General features: G+C 37.4%; 1 protein-coding gene across 1 annotated transcript in view; it reads left to right on the forward strand.

Moving 5' to 3' along the window:
* The window catches only part of MALRD1 (MAM and LDL receptor class A domain containing 1), a 334,428-nt gene that overhangs the window by 201,800 nt on the left and 119,371 nt on the right, over window positions 1-13,257 (forward strand). The gene's annotated exons all lie outside the window — the stretch shown is intronic.

Raw genomic sequence — 13,257 nt, forward strand, 5'->3', positions numbered from 1 at the left:
AAGTAGCAATTATCATTGGCCTTCAAGTAATAGAGGAATCTATAAAGCGCTATAAATCCTTTGAGCACTTAAAGCCATGCTACTGTCTGATTACAGGCTTTGAGACATATTGGCCGAACAGACATTTTTCTATCACATAAGTACTATTCTTTTGTGTTAAGTATTTCAATTTCAGATTAATGGAGTACGCTGTACAGGTGAACCATAATGACCAGAGTGAGCCTTGTTATATTCTATTGCTTAATTATATAGGGCCAGCATATAACGCGGCGCTGTACAGTAAACATTTAATCATCATCATCATCATTTATTTATATAGCGCCAACATATTTCGTAGCGCTTTACAATGTTAGGGGTGTTTTGCCCAAATCAGCAAACACCTACTGTCCTTGCTTGAGTTGTGAATTTGTTCTTTAGCAAACTGAACCAATAACTCAACCATGGTTTCTTGTTTCTCATTTTAAATTATTTTACAGTGATAACATTACAGACACTGTGATTGTGGGGCCACAAAATATAACAAATCTATTTTAGGGACATATATTAAAACATGTTCATGGGTAACTGTGAAACAAAAGGTTCTGTAACGCGTAACAGGCAATCAGATTGTCATTTGTTTGCCACAGTTGAGAAAATGATAGAAAATCTTTGATTGGTTGCTGTGATTTATAGCACAGCTACCTGTGTAGAAGTTTTAAATATCCTTTATTATATTCAATTGACAGGCACATTGTGAATTGACAAAGGCTCTCATTTTACCCTTCACTATACTGATAAAGTTCTCTAGATCAGAGGTGCTCAATCTGTGGATCGGGAACTAAAGGAGGGTCTTATCATCAATTTATACATTATTTGTGGATTTCATCCATTCCACCATCATGTGTATTTTTTGAATCTAACATTACCCTCATGGTTAAACTCACCTTCTCAAGTTCTAAAACGCAGTGCTTCCACCCAGGCCGTGCTGAGTTGTAGGGTCCACCAGGATTTGATTTGGGAAAGCCCTTTCCGACTCTCTATAAGTGACTTGTGACAACTCTTCCCCCCCACCCCCCCCGGTAATGGGGATAAACCACTTGGCACAGTTATTAATAGGCCGTGTAACTTATAGGCCTGTAATCTGATAACTAGTAGGTGACATACAGCAAGATTGTCACTCTTATAAAGGTAATAAGGTGAAGATTAATGTAACTGTAAGATGGAAAATATGCAATAATAATGGTACAATGTATTGATAAATTAAACTGAACAATAATATGAAGTATTGACGTATGAAAATATAGTAATAGCCATATCTGATGTCAAACTGAATCAGGAAAACTCAATAATAGTTGAATGAATGAATGAATGAATGAGCAAAAGTAGTCAATGTGAATTCACAGTTAAGATACCTTTAAACGACTGTTAACTAGTGTGGTCACTCAGTTCTAGGCATCTATACGCAGTGTATAGGTACCATGTTATAGGCTTATAGGCTTTGTTTACATCTAGTGTGATTGTGAAAAGGTGTTGCTCTTATTTAACCTATGGGCACACACCCTGGTACAAGAAATTGAGTACAGGAGACATGGAATTAAATGGAAAAACTACTCTTAATAACCGCACATTCTGGACCATAGCTATGGGCCTGAAAATGAAGAAATTGTGGTTGCAAAAGTTAGTGTGGGAAACCTTTTTATCAAGACTGTTGAAAAATATAACTTGCAATATAAATAAGATATAGACAAAATAGACTAGCAGAAATACTGTCCTTTGCATAAGCTCTTATAAGTGCAAAGGAAAATGGGTGGACTAGTCCCTCAGGCACTATTAAATGGTAAGGGTTAGGGGAAGAATAGTCCCAGCAGTGTAGGGCAGTATAAGACTATGCCTCTGCCTCTGGACACAATCAACTGGCTCCTGGTGCGGTGCGGTGCAGTGCAGAATTTGGAAGGTTACCCACACATGCAGCAGACAATGACAAGTTCTGAAAACCTGGATGGCTCTTTGATAACACATCATAGGCCTGGAAGGATCGCCTCTCTGAATGGCAATATGGCCAAGGTGTTAGTAATAGCAGCAGCAGGAAGCTGGAACAAGAGTATGGGAACAGAAGGAGCAGCAGACAACTGGGAGAACTCTGAGCTCTTCCTACAACTCTGGTTTGGACCAGGACCACCTCTGTTCCCCTGGGCTGGTGCTGGACTCTCTATGTTACTCTGTCTCTGGGATTGACAGTTGCCACTGTTAGTCTTGCAGCTAGTTTTAGCAATCTGGCAGCTCTTCCTAATATATTGGCAGACCTTTCAACTAGACTGTCAACCTTCTCTGTAAGCTTTCTTTGTTAACCGTGCAGCTTGCTTTGAGAGACTTACAGCTCTGTCTTAGGAATGATGGTTCTTCTCATCCCCCATATGCCTTATATGCAGTGAGATCCCTCCACTTCTTTGCCTGGCTCTGTAGCACTTTCTCTTACAGTATTAACTCTCAATATGGTATACTTTCCCTCTAACAGGCTCAATAATTGTAGCTGCACTGCATTTCACACCTCTAGAAATGGCTCAAGTATCAGCAATGTCTGCACCTACCTTCTACAACAATCCCGTGCTTATACTCCTTCTTCTTCAAGTCTGATGCCCAAATCCCTTCTTTAATCAGGCTCTGAAACTATTTACTGTGTCCTCGCTCCTCTGGCATGTTTGGAACTGTAGATTTTGGCATCCAAGGCAGCACAGTAGCCTAGTGGTTAGCACTTCTGCCTCACAGCACTGGGGTCATGAGTTCGATTCCCGACCATGGCCTTATCTGTGTGGAGTTTGTATGTTCTCCCTGTGTTTGCGTGGGTTTCATCTGGGTGCTCCGGTTTCCTCCCACACTCCAAAACCATACTGGTAGGTTAATTGGTTGCTATAAAAAAAAAATAAAAAAAAATAATTGACCCTAGTCTCTGTCTGACTGTCTCCCTGTCTGTCTATCTCCCTCTTTGTCTGTCTGTGTCTGTGTGAGTGTGTGTCTATTTTAGGGAATTTAGACTGTAAGCTCCAATGGGGCAGGGACTGATGTGAATGAGTTCTCTGTACAGCGCTGCGGAATTAGTGGCGCTATATAAATAATTGATGATGATGATGATGATGATGAAACACCATCCTCCTGTTTTTGGTTCCGTCTCCCATATCACTCAACACGCCAGCCCCAGTCCGACCCCATCTGGGAGCATATTGTTACATTTTTATTCTGCTTTTGCTAAACTTTAGTTTTACAACTCAAGTCACAATCTTAAATTCACATACTTTTGCTACATGTAATATATTCTAACAGATAATATAAAACATATTCACTGTCTTATTGTATTATACTCCTACAGTGGCTGAACATTACAGAGTTTCAACAAGTATAGCTAAAAGACCTCTACAAAAGACTCCAGTCTGTTAGAATAATTATACTCTATACTGGATCTACAAGCATTGAAATGACTCTTTGCTAACTGAACTCTTTAAGGTGAACATTGCTGTTTTTTGCTTTCATTTTTCAGAATTTCTTTATATTGTCCATTTAATCGTTAACACATACATAGATTTATTTTGATAACTCTCAAGTCAAATGTACATACAGTAGAATTACTAGGTGGAAAGTTAAATAAATGTTTAGATTGTCATGAAACTACATCTTTTGGCCATATAATAACAGGAATGTACGACTAAGATAGATGGTTTAGCACTAATCTTTTTGACATTCCGGGCATTTTTGTTGTTTGGTTTTTGGTTGGTTTAACATTGAATTCTTGGCAAAAACAGCAATTTTACAAATAATTTGTGTCAAAAGTCAGTGATGTCTGATATAAGGGAGATTTTAGTTGAGGGAACATTTTTTCTTTATGGTCCAATACTATGGTCCAATATTAGGTGGTACCAATTTCATATTTGCAAGCTATTTATATGATTAGCAGCGCCAAGAGGTAAGTGGTACATTTACCGTTAGTGATCACTGGAGAGCGATTCACAGTGTCCGTGAAACTCATTTGTACCTGTGAGGTCACCCAAGACTTCTGCTGCTAGTTATGCTGCGGAGTTACACCTAGGGTTCAATGTCAAAAAAAGCCAAGACATGGTCAGTACCAACTAAGAAGGGAGATGTCCATGTGTTATGTACTTAGGCCGTTATCTGCTGCATGTGAGACCTCTGGTTCATCTCTCGCAAATATCACTCCTGACACAGAGAAGCAAGTTGAGGGATTGTACATCAGCATTGGATCAGTATATGGCAACAGGAGCTGAAAGAACACAATCAACTTCATTATTTTCTTATCCAGTCCTGCTCATCTATCAGTAAAATAATAAGGGAAGGAATAAATGCCTCAACATCTCCATTTTTTGCCTATGCTCAAATTGTGCTCCATAGCCACTGCACCATCGGCTGGTACAACTACACCAGGTGTCGAATTACTGCTGTCAATTGGCAGAAGATGCAAAGTAAGCCGGATTTGAGGCTACCTATGCTGCTCTAACCTTGATTCTGCCAGACGGCTGGTGGCAAGGGACATGACAAGCGACTGATTGCATTGTTTCTCTAAACCAGCGGTTCCCAAAGTGTGCGCCGCGGCTCCCAGGGGTGCCGCGGTGCTGACACAGGGGTGCCGCAGCCAGGGGACAAAAAAAACAAAAATCGTCATCACGCCCGACATATTCAGGAGAGAGGAGAATGCTGGGTCCCGGGCACCACTGCATTGGTAAGAATATAGAAGAGAAGACAGAAGAAATAGAAGAAAGAAGGCCAAGTATGGTAAGTAAAGAAACGGAGGGGAAGGGGAAAGGAAATAGCAATGGAGGGGCAAAAGAATGAAGGAGGGGGCAGGCAGTGAGGATGAAGAGGAGAAGACAGTGAGGATGAAGAGGGGTAGACAGTGAGTATGAAGAAGGGTAGACAGTGAGGATGAAGAGGGGCAGGCACTGTGTGTGGCTGAAGAGGGGCAGACAGTGTGTGTGGATAAAGATGGGCACAGTGTGTGGATGAAGGTGTAAAGGTGAAGGGGCACAGTGTAAAGGTGAAGGGGCACAGTGTGATTTTTGTACATGTTGTTGCCTTATTTTGTTTGATCTTATTCTTCTTAATATTAGCTGTAATTTATTATTTGGCAGAAATATAATTGAAAAAATATATAAAAATATTCTTTTTTCTTGGATTTATGTATATTATTTTTGCAAACAAATTACTAAGTATTTCTGTCCTGACCTAAATACTTATTCCGTTATTTTGACTCAAATACTTATAAAACGGGACTGCTCGGTAACTATTTTGGAGGGGTGTCTTGAAAAAATGATGGAGACTCTAAGGGTGCCGCGAACTGAAAAAGTTTGGGAACTACTGGTCTAAATTAAAGTGGTCCTATGTATATGTCCATGTTTTAATGAACAATTATAGAAAGTGTTAAAATTAAACTACTAGAATTAAGGGATATCTTCATAATAAACAGATTAATTTTATATTAATAAAAATGTTATGCTAAATTCTGCTTCTGATGTTTTATCTACTATTTCTTAGATTTTATCTTCTTGAGACAGCAGCAAATGTCCTTGTTTTTCCAGATAACTAACCTTTCTCCATATCTGTGTGCTATAATTTAGTATCAATGTATCAAAACTGGTAAAAAAAAAAGTTAAACCAAATGGCCGTGTACACTGGAGTCTCACAACTCATATTTATAGATTATATTAACTAAAATTTTCATGTGCGGTACATTTAATTAATTTAGGATCGCCATCAGGAGATTCTGCAATCTCTGCCATCTTTTGCAAGCAGATTAAGTTCCTTAGTAACACTATACATCATCTGAATTGCAATTTAATGAAAAATACAATTTGAATTATAAGAGGCCTTGATGCAGAATCTAGTTAAAAGATAAATTCACCATCTTAGATTGTGGGAATATGTGGGTATCTTTGCAGATAAAAATACCTTGTTGGTATGCAAAAGAAAAACTTGCATAGCATTTTATGTTAATTTCATGGCTCTATCAGACAAGAGTTTCGAAATGCATTTTATTTTAACTTTCAAGGTTTTCATTGCAGCTGTTCTTTGGAGAACCCTTTTCCTAATGTCTTTCTTTGGGACTCATTCATTAAACTGTAGGAAATTTCACTGTATGAATTAACCAGTGTGCAAATGTGGGTTTGATGTTAAATAGGCTTTGTAGGTTGCAAGTCAATTAATGCTACTGTATGCAAGACAGAACCATAGGACTGTGCTGTAGGGAAATGATAGAAGCACATGTGTTAATGTTGAACGCTATATTATTTTATCTCTATTGCTTTAATGTATTGGTTGCAAATATAGCCAATCAAAGCTGTATATGAAGCTGCGGCTACTTATCTACCCACCATATTTAGCCAGTTAGGAGACCGGAAACATCATATAATATTGTATTTCAGATTATCCTAATTTTTTCAGGCAGTAAGGTTCATTTAAGAAATAGCCAAATTTTGGCCCCCTCAGTGCAAATGATATTTTGGATATTGAAACTTTTTATTGTCGTAAATGCACAACCCGTTTATGATAAAGTTCACGGATTTACAGACCACGTGGTAGATTTATCAAACTTTCTGAAGAGGAAAAGCAACCAAGCAGTACATACTTAGCACATTCTAGAACATGAAAACTAGAATCTGGTTGCTAAGGGCAACACCTCCACATATCTTTTTTAGAATGTTTGATAAATCTACCTGCAAGTTTCTGATAGTGCCAGATTAAAAACCACGTGTCATCACAAATACATTTTATTTATATAACTAATATTAAGCTATTTACTCCAAATATATTTATGATTTTATTGTTTTTACTATTTTTATGCTAAATGTAGTTTCTGTGTTTTTTTTAAAAAACTTTAAGGTTTCAAGTTACAACAACTTTTCAATGTTTTCAGTGATGAGGTTAACTTTACTGAACCTCTGAGAATAGTTAATAACATTATGGCAAGTTTCTATGAATATCTGTTTAGTTCACAAAAGTCATTCATAAAAAAAGTTCTAGGGTTGCTGTGTTGAAACTAAAATATTGTATCCCAAAAAAATGAAACGAAACACCCAAACAGACAAAACTCATATAGTACATCATAAACAAGTATTTAAGACATTAAACACCTTTTTAAAGAGCATGACCTTCACTCCCACTGATTGCACAATTTATCGTAAACTTTATTGTATAGCTGGCTAGAGAGGTGATCGTTTTAACAATTAATCTTGTGCCACCATCTGACCAAAATGACACCGCTGCTTCAGAGCAATCTCCAGCTGATCGAAATAATTAGTGCAATTAGACATGGATGTGTATAACCCGTTTAACAACGTTCTACTTTGACCCATTAATCAGAATACAGGCATCAGAGAAACAAAATGTGTTGGATCAGAGAGAAAACCCCATATTTCATTGCAAATTACACTGACTTTAAATGTCTGCAAAGTCACTTTGAATTTCGAGAGCTTAATCGTATTGGTGGTCCGCATTCCTTTGTTGCATTGAGAGTTTTAGTGAGACAGTGTGTGAATAATAACTGCCTGTTATAGGATGCCCTGTTTTGAAATGTTCTACATTAAACTGTCTACTGCCTGACCCCTGACCCCTTAGATACATTCCACATAATAAATTGACAAGTAGAAACCATAGTAGCTATTTCTGTAACTACCATGAAAGGACAAATTAATTAACATCACTCAAAACATGGTCGAATGAGGATTAATGATGCAGCAGATGTAGCTTCAGGAACGCATTATGTTTTATATGCAGATAACAGAATCCAGGGAAAATGTACAGTGAAGAGTGAAGGTTGTTTTAAGGTACATAAAATATAGCATTTGGCACCAGTTAGCTGCAGTTTGCTTCTACGTCCTCCATGCAACAGACCAAAGGGTATACAATGCAAGCTTGGAGTGACGGTGTAAGGATAAACGTAGCCTTAGCTTGAACAGGCAAAAGTCTTAGAGGCTTCAGATGCAGGGCTTTGGTTTGTATCTGGAGAGGGAAATTAAAATAATTGCATGGGGGGGGGGCAGATAAATTGGAAGAGGGAGGGTGGAAAATTAACAAAAAAGCTGGAGGGATTTTATGTCTTTGTTCTGAACCTCTAGGATATTGTCTTAACCGTGGGGATAGTTGTAAAATGTGTCTTCCATCATGTTGCTCTGCAATGGCAGGTAGCACAAAGGACAAGCTGTATACAATTAATAGAGGGACGCACTGCATTACCTGGAAGAATGTAGTGGGCTGCAAGCAGACTGATGCTTGTTAAGCTAGTCACGCCCACTCAAGACTGGCCACACCCCTCCAGGACCTGGCCATGCCCCCTCTGGCGGAATGTCTCCACATTCTAGTGGTGTAACATACCACTTCTTTTTAATGTATATATTAATCACTGATGAAATATAATATATTATACACAGACAATCTAATAGAGAAGGGTGAATTTATTGGAAGAATATTCTTGAGGTTTATTGTAAAATGTGTATTTAATTGTCAGGGGCAGTATTTAAAATGTTTTTAATGCCATCCCGTCATTCATACAGAGAAGATAGTTTGTGCCTTTTAAAACTCAAGTTGTCCATCTGGGACCCAAATTAAACTTCAGAATCAGCATTCAGTAAATTAGTAAGGTATTTAATTTTAATTGGCTACCAGTAAAATAGATTTGTAAACTCTAAAATATAAAGATAAGTGTATTTGTAAAAAGTGAACTTCAAATATGAAAAATATTCAGTTAACTAGTGCAAAATCATTTTGATTATTACAACTATTAGACATGCTTGAAATGAATGCAGATAGATTATCAAACTGGTTGGACGAATTGGTTCTGAAATTTGAAAGTTTGCTGGGATTACTCCAGTTTCAGAATGATTAAAAAAAATCAAACTACATTTGATAAAGTTGAACATGTTTGACCACGTTCAAGTCAGTTCAACCATGTTGGAGCAGGTTCACAGATGTTCCAGCTGGTTTGAACATGTGCGAATGGTGTACCTCCAACACAATTAATTTTAAAAATGAAAATACTTTTTTGGTAATGAAAAATACTCTTTAAATATGTTTAACAAAATTCTAAAAGCACTCATGTTAACACAAACGTTAACCTCAAACAAACCTCAAAAGTGAACAACAAATCTTGAATGTGATCGTCAAACACGAAGTCTGAACACAAACTGGAACTGCAATTTTATTGATGATTGAACATGTTCGTGGCCATTGATCCAGTCAAATTTCAAACCAGTTTGAAAGCATCAATCATCTCTAATGCTTATTGTAGGACTGGGGCGCCTATGGCCAATCCAAGTCTTTTCTTGACTCATACCATAGCATTTTTTAGATTGAGATGTATCATAAGAGCCCCTATTTTAAAATGGGAACTGTATATATATCTAATTACTATAATGCAAAACCCTACGGTTAGCTTTATAGATACATATTATTTCTGAAAAATGTGTTTTGGAAAAAGCAAAAAAATGAACATCTGGGAAAGGTAACTGAATTTAGATTTGTCTTAATAAGTATTTTTACCACTGTTATTCCTGAGAAAGATTATAATAATTAGAATGAAATGTCTTAAGAACTGGAATCTCATCCTATTGTTTTTTATGGTTACACATGTTACCCCCAATTTGTTTATGATATATACTGTAAGGTGCTGTTTACACTTTGTAGCACAATATACTGTATATGCTTGTAAATTGGTCTTATCTTACTTGGGTAAATAAGAAACAATTTGTGATAAAATTGTGCGGACTGATGAAACAAAAGTGTACCTTTCTCTCCACAACCACTAAAAATACAATTGTAGAAAAACAGGTGAAGCACTTGAAGATAATAACACCTTGCCAACTGTTATCCATCAACCAGGTGGATGGAAGACTGTTATACTTCAATAAATCAGCCCCGAGTCAAGGAAGAAATTTAAGCTGTAGAAAGGATGGATTTTTAAACAAGACCAAATGATCCAAAACCAAAATCAACCATGGAGTATTGACAGGAACAAAAGACTAAGGTTTAAGAATGACCTTCACAGTCCTTAGACTTGCAATTATTGAAAATCAAGAAGACCGACGGATATTGCAGAACTAGAAGAGTTCTGTAAGAAAGTGTGGGGAAGAATTCCTAAAGCAAGAATAGAAAGACTCTTAACTGGCTATAAGAAACATTGGAAAGCTGTGATTTCTGCCAAAGGAAGTGTTACTAAGTACAGACTGACCGGGTGCTCAAAATTTTGCAAGTGCCATAGTTACTGTTTCATAATTTTTGTTTAGTCTGTGAAAGCTCCATTACCATCTAAAGTGGGGAACATTTAAATGTACCACTTTAAAATGAATGTGGAAGGGGGGATGTGAGTGAGGGGACCAACGAGAAGCTACGTGATTATTGACATGAAATACATGTCACGTTAATAGTACTGAAGAGGCCACTGACTGGTATTGATGCAACTAGATTGAGAGTCGCGGAGTCTAACCCACCCCCGGTATTCAGCAGGGACCCCCGCAAGGAGGTATGGGCTTAGCTGCGTGAGGTGTGCAGGTCGCAGTTCTCCCAACAAGTCACCAGTGCAGTGGAGCGCACACAGGAGAGCAGATTGCGGATGCAAACAGCTGAGACGAAGTACACAAGGTAATAACGAGGAGAATGGTCATAGGAAGCCGAGGTCAGGAACTTGCTGGATGAGAAAGCCAAGGAATAGTCAGGAAACAAGCCAAAAGTCAGCAAAGGAAATGTTAACAGGAACTGGTAACTGGAGCGCTAGAGACTGGAACACCAATACTCTGGCATCGGTCTGAAGCTGGAAGGTTCCTAAAATAGAGGGAAGTGGTGCCTGATAGGGTGGTAGCAATTGGGGATCAAGTGCAGCAGAAACGCCGTCAGGAATAGGAGAAAGCGTCCTGTTGCCTAGCAACGGGACACGGAGGTCACTGCACATGCGCATGCAGAGATAACCAAAAGTGTTTGTCCTTCTGCGAGTCGGCAGTCCACACACATGCACAGTGCGGGGACGGCGCCTGACAATATTTTGACAAAATATACTTCATTAATAAATATAAAAAAACCTGTAAGAGCAGTTTGAGTTTTTTGCAGAGAATTAAATGAACGCAATTTTCCTTTTTCATGTTACTATCCAAACATAGTACATTTGTTTGCAGATATAAAAATGTTAATTCTATATTTGCATAGATTTCAGGTATTGTTCATAATGTCTTTTCTACTCTGTGTTGTCCAACACAGTATTATTAGGTAATTATTTGATTGTTATTGAGAGATTTTTATTAATATTATCCAGACGTGTAAGTACGCACTAAATCCACAGGAACTAGTCAGCAAATTTGTGATTAGTTGCTATGGATCTAGTGAAATTTACACATTGGAGCAATGTTCATTAAAAAAAAACATCACTGACTTTTCCTAACTTCTGATTTTTGCTTCCTGTTAAATAAACAAGAGTAAGCTGGGATATACTACATCAATTGAATGTGATCTTTGCCCTAAATTTCTCATGGTTAGATAAAACTTTTTCTTAAATAAGTACATCCTTAGTATATAGTAATTTGGAAGTGGCGAAGCATCTTATTTTAAAGCTTTGTATTTACTTTAAAATATTAAATCTGACCAAAAACAGTCAGGGAATTACTGCCAACTTCTGACCTTTTGCTTATGGGGCACAAAATAGGGAGTACATGACTTAGCATATACAGTGCCTGTAGAAAATCATCACACCCTGCCACAGTTTGTTACCATGGATATTGAGATAAACGAAATAAAACTTTTTCCAGCTTTATTTACATATATCACCTTATAACATTCAACCAAGGGAAAAAAGGCAACAGTTCTGAAAATTAATAAATAATGAAATACTAGAATAACAGGGTTGGAAAAGTAATCATTCCCTTAATTTAATACTTTGTAGTGCCACCTTTTGCTGTAATTATAGACATCAGTCTGTTTAGAATTAGCCTGTTGTGTGATCTGGAAGGTCATTGGATGTACCTAACTAAGTTTATAATGTATGTATGTATGTATATATATATATATATATATATATATATATATATATATATATATAGCAAACAAATAGATAACACAGCGCGTAACTCTGAAGAGACACCAAGGTTCCAATAATGTCTGTATAGAAAAGTGATAGTCCTATGTTCAGGCGGCTGCCAATTTCCTACATAGCCAGATGTTGAACTGGAATAAATCTACAAAAAAACAAATGGGTGGGGGCGCCACATAGTATAGTACTGTATTTAAAGCCAATACAGAATGGTGTACCACAAGCCAGAATATCGATCAACCACGTGGCTATAGATAGAAGGTGATCAGAGTATACAGGTGAATCAGTTCTCGGACAGAAAACGTAGACCATGTTTAAGGTCGCATATTACTGAGGAAGAAATCTTATTTCCAAGAATTCAGTTGCCAGTGGGGTTAAAAAGAAGATTCAGGCAGAAAGAAGAAAGAGAGGAGGAACTATATCTTCCAAAAAGAAGTCCATTGAATTGGAAATAGAACCATCAGGGTTCTTTAACCTATCCACCATGAAACTTACAGAACAATTTATTAGGAAAAGGTTTAAACTTTGATCCTAATTGTCCAGTTAATACATTTGAAATATTTATAGATCTGAATAAATTTATCAGATCATTGACTTTATGGAGACACTTTTCAAAAAGTCTGATCCCTAAATTGACTAGTAATAAGGGGCATTCATCCCAGCCACAGTCCTTATCGTAGTGTGGCCATGCTCCCTCGCAATGCCCATTGCTAGAAAATATATAGAACTCAGGAAGCACCAGAACAGTGTAGTATTTAAAACAGATCTAAATCTACTTGCACATTTAGATAAGCCTGCTCTATGTATGTGCATTTCTCACCATCTAAGATACATCTAAGATATAGAATTTATAATCTATATAATTTCTTGCATGATAATGATGGTGCAACGTGACAAAGAGGAGGGAAATAAGACGAAAGAGTAGGAATATGCAGCTCTTTCATCCATATTTGCCTTGATACATAAACTCCACAGTATGCAGATGTAATAAAACACACTGAGAATGACATTAACCAAGTCCTGGGTGTGAAACCCTGTGGTAGTTTGATTCTTGTAATCATCACAATCAGCTATTTATATAGCGCCACTGATTCTGCAGCGCTGTACAATGAATTCACTCACATCAGTCCCTGCCCCATTGGAGCTTAATTCCCTAACACACACATACACAGACCAAGAGAGACTAAGGTCAATTTAATAGTAAATAT

Source organism: Mixophyes fleayi, chromosome 5, assembly GCF_038048845.1.
Source record: "Mixophyes fleayi isolate aMixFle1 chromosome 5, aMixFle1.hap1, whole genome shotgun sequence".
In the NCBI taxonomy this organism is placed as follows: domain Eukaryota; kingdom Metazoa; phylum Chordata; class Amphibia; order Anura; family Limnodynastidae; genus Mixophyes; species Mixophyes fleayi.